The 4,495-nt window shown below is 45.1% G+C and overlaps 1 protein-coding gene across 2 annotated transcripts in view; it reads left to right on the top strand.

Annotated features, from left to right (window-relative positions):
• Positions 1-577: 577 nt before the first annotated feature.
• The window catches only part of LOC134465894 (thyroid hormone receptor alpha-like), a 127,489-nt gene continuing 123,571 nt past the window's right edge, over positions 578-4,495 (top strand). For both annotated transcript variants that reach the window (XM_063219795.1, XM_063219787.1), the window contains exon 1: positions 578-892. The gene's annotated coding sequence lies outside the window, so the exon portion shown is untranslated. The remainder of the gene's footprint in view (positions 893-4,495) is intronic.

Here is a 4,495-nt window from a genome sequence, read left to right as displayed (position 1 = left end):
TGTACAGTAACAAAATGAGTGACCCTTTAGGCCATTTATGTACAATAAATGTAAGAACAATATAGGCCTATTGTATATATATATATACCCCCCCCACACACACACACACACACTTGTAGAACTGCAATTGTACTTTTTGTCTTGTTATTTCGCCTAGAATGCTTTGGCAACACTGTGCCCAATCAGTCATGCTAATAAAGCACCTATTTAGATAGATAGATAGATAGATAGATAGATAGATAGATAGATAGATAGATAGATAGATAGATAGATAGATAGATAGATAGATCTCCTATTGTCTTGCACAACATTGACTTTTATCATATGGAACTAAACAAAACGTAGGCTATCTTCTCAATACTCGCTGCATTATGTAGTTACAGTGATGGACCCGTCTCTCACGGGACTTCAATTCTGAAAAGGTCGCGGAACTCAGGCGGGCAGGCAGGCAGAGGGGGTCGGCATACTCGGCAATCTGTCGAGCGAGCGAGCAGTGTGCTGTGCTGTGCTGTGTACAATCTGATCACATTCTTCTATCATCGCGGCGGCCGCTGTACTGTAAAAAGGGGAGGAGCGACTACAGCAATGCTGTTGCATTTCCCTGTCGGCAGGCAGCCCTTCATGAAGTGGAGCACATATTTTTCTGACATTGGTAATCGGAAAACTCAGAAGACATCTCTTGCAAAATACAGCGATCTATGCAAGATTCATACTTCTGTGCTCAGTGGCGTTATTCCGGAGCGTTTTGTTGTATGTAGGTTCGCCGGAACGCGGGTTGTAGCCTACTTCTATTGGCTGCTCGAAAGCGAGCAGCGATAAACCACTTGCCCGGACTTCCATGCACCCGCCTGGGTTAGTTGAGAAGAAACATTCACCAGTGAGCGCGGACTTGGTGAGTAAACGGTTATATTTTTGTCCTTTTTGTCCGTGAATCAGCGTTGTGTTGTTGTCAGTGGCTATAGCTTAGCCTACACCACGCAGGCTTATGTTAAACTCTACATTCTGCTCTGGCTGCTTCGTCTGATCTGACCGACCGAATCAGCCATGGGGATATTCCGTTCACAGCCCCACTCTCACTCGTGTCACACAGCCCGACTAGGTTACTTGGACTTGGACATAATAATTGGCACTGTGGGGTGTTTATTGTGGCTTGAGTTCACGATAAGGACGAGGAGGTCGTAACAGATAGCTCGATATTCGTAGATGCACCGGCTGCTTAACATTATTTGATTATAATGTTCACGACCAGCAAACTTCACCCAAATAAATGTTCTCTAATGTTGTGCAATGTGAATAGATACGTATCTGTTTACAGTTGATTGTAAGGGACAGACATGAAGACATTGATAACGTTGCTAAATTAATATTTTACTCAAGCCCCCGCGACCTGAAATGTCCTAGATTGCATGCTACAACAAACTTCTCTTACAGTACATTGGACACGTGGAGCAAAGGCTGAACTAAATGGTTGCAATTTTTGAACTCGATTCTAGGTTTTTAAGAAATGAGATGTCTGTTATCTTCTGTTATGGGTTTTAAAGGGATAGTTTCAGCCTTTACAAAATAACCACCGAGATTGTTAAACTGAAACTATTAAGTGGTTAACTTTATAGACTGTAAAGTGAGTGCATGTTGAAAGGGGCTTTTTCTGGAACGGCACTGCTGTCATTCATGGACACGCATTGACCTTGGACGTGATAGGTTTGTTATGCTAATATATTTGATCAGGTCCACTAAACAGGCCCTGTCGACATGAACCGATTTTCTGACCCGAAATCAAACGGAGCTGGCAAGTACATGGCTTCGTTTGCATGGTGAGAAGGCTGTAGTACAGAATGAAAATGTCCTCTCCCCGTGACGTCTCCTCCCGGTCCTGTAGTTCGAAGTGTTCGAATTATTTCGCCGTTCTGTTGCTCTACCGAGTAGCACTGTTTGATATTCTGTTGGTTCGATAGGCGGGTGACCTCACATGGCGCTTGTCGGCGACGCGCCTCTCTGTGTCCTGCCTTCAGAGGTGAAAGCGGTTGGGTGGTTACCAGGAGTCAGGACGAGTGTGAGAGAGATAGAGGGAAGGAGGGGAGGGGGAGAGAGTTCAGTTACATAACGCAGCTGTGTGGAGCCCATGTCCTGATTTGAATCCACTGTACGGTGACGTCAGGGGCTGACCCACCGAAGTAGAAGCCGGACTTAACCCCGTATGTTTATCAAATCGGAGCCCTGCTCAGTTCCGTAAATAAAGCCGTGGGGTGCCACACTGTGTCATGTTCACCACGGGCGCACAGGCAAAAATTACATCAAAGTGATGCCGAGCAATATTCCAATGACAGATAACTAGATCATGTGGACGTCTGTTATTTGTCCCTATAGCACCCTCCCCCATCCCCACCTCCTCTCCTCCTCTCTTCCTCTCCTCCACTCCCCCTCCCCACCCTCCTCCATTTCCTTCCATGTCTTGCACCACCCTTCTTTCTTATATGCAGACCATATAGAGACGGCTGTGGAGAGCAGATTAAAATCTTCCATCCTGGAATCAACAATCTCAAGTGCATGTAGCTACAGCGAGCGGTGCAGCTAAGAGAAACACAGAGAGCAGAGGAGGGAGGAGGGTCCCAGTCTCAAATGGGAAGAGTGAGGGCTGAGAGACTCTGGGAGAGAGAGAGAGAGAGAGAGAGAGAGAGGGAGAGGGAGAGGGCACTTGGTCTGATGTAGGGATGGCATAGGCTGTGAGAGAAGGAAGGAAGAGCAAAGTAAAGCTTTTATTTACCACTGTGGAAGATTACGGCTTGCCTTCAGGCACCAACTGTGCCGCTGCTGTGCTGCAAATAAATGACACCTCCAGTGGGCTAACCAGAGATTTACATTTTAAATTAAACTTCTAAATGAATCTCGTCTTCTTTTGCGAATCCTGCTTCTCTTAAGGCCCCCCTTTCCCTCACCCTTCAGCAGTCTCTCCAAGACTACTGTAAAATGAAATTCTGCTTTCCTGCAGCGTGAGAAAATCATGTCCCCAGTTCAATGTTGTTTATTATTCGTTTATTGCAATAGCAGCTCAGTAAGGTTGATATTGAGTGTTGTGTAGTGTGGTGGCCCACACATGGCTTTTAAAATAATAGACATATGATTCTTTTAATGCATATATCTTCATATGCACTTTGTGTGTGTCTGTGTATGTGTGTACATGTGTGCGCTGCGTATGTGAGCGTTTCTGTGTGTGTGAGCGTGTGTGCGTGTATGTACCTGTATATGTCAGCGTTTGTATGTGTGTGTGTGTGTGTCTGCGTGTGTGCATGCATGCTCATGATCTGGTTTTGATAAGCACAGCATGCCGTGTGTTTGTGTGTGAGCGTTTCTGTGTGTGTGTGTGTGTGTGTATGTATGTCAGCGTGTGTGTGTGTGTGTGTGTGTGTGTGTGTGTGTGTGTGTGTGTGTGTGTGTACGTGTGTGTGTACATGTGTGTGTGTGCACGCATGTGAGCTGGTTGTGATAAGCACAGCATGGCTGTGCGGGAGGGAGCCTATAGGGCGCTTCAATTAACCAGGACACTAACAGGAAATAACAATGCAGATACAAACATTCAGGGTTTCCAAATAAGGAAGAGGCCTTACATCACAGCGGTTGCATAGGTCTGTGACTGCGTTTGACCCCAGGCGCTCACCGTGAGAGACTCAAGTGCACTCGCAGTGTTTCTACAGGACAAGACGTGGCGGCGGCTGCATTGTACTTGTGCTTTGATGTTAATGTTTGCTATCATTTGAAGAGGTTTGTGCGTGGACCCGTCCGATGTCCCTTTATGATCTGCATGTTAGGTGATGTGGCCGCGCGTTTATCACCCCCAATGAAAATGAAGGCGGTCCACATACTGTAGCTGTTCTTGTTATACATATATGTAATAACCCTGGCCGTGTGGACCAGGGCTTATTCAGATCTATCTCCACTCCACTTTAAAAGCACACCTGTAGACAGCTATGAAGCCTGTATCTCTTTTGTCAAACTTGAATAAGTTTTTATGGTTGATTATATGTGCAATGGCCTCCTTGCGACGGAGCTGTGGCCATATTAATGGCTATGTTTGTTTAAAGGGCAAAGTGTGTATGCTGCTTGGAGGCAACAGGGTTGTTTACTCTCTGTGAAATCATTTCCCTAAAGGGAGCATACAGGAGATAGGAAAAAGGTGGCTGGTGGGAGATCAAGCAAAAACCAGACAGGCTGTCTCCTTTAGCACACTCTGTTACCTTAGTACATAGCAATAACAATAAGATATGTATAGCACAATGTCATACATAACTGTCATTCAATGTGCTTGAGAGGAAAGAAAGAGAAGAGGGAAGAAGAATATTATAGAAAATAGAAAGAATTAAAGAGAGAAGATCACTAACCCTAACCAAAGGCAGATTAAAACAAAGCTGTTTTTAAAATTTGGTGGGCCTACTTCAGGCAACTCTTGCATAGAGACAAGGAATAGTATGTCTTTTTTATGATTAAAAATGCCTTTATT

Source organism: Engraulis encrasicolus, chromosome 2 (assembly GCF_034702125.1).
Source record: "Engraulis encrasicolus isolate BLACKSEA-1 chromosome 2, IST_EnEncr_1.0, whole genome shotgun sequence".
NCBI classification, from domain to species: domain Eukaryota; kingdom Metazoa; phylum Chordata; class Actinopteri; order Clupeiformes; family Engraulidae; genus Engraulis; species Engraulis encrasicolus.
Note: the sequence above shows the minus strand (reverse complement) of the source record. Positions and strands in the feature narration are given on the sequence as shown.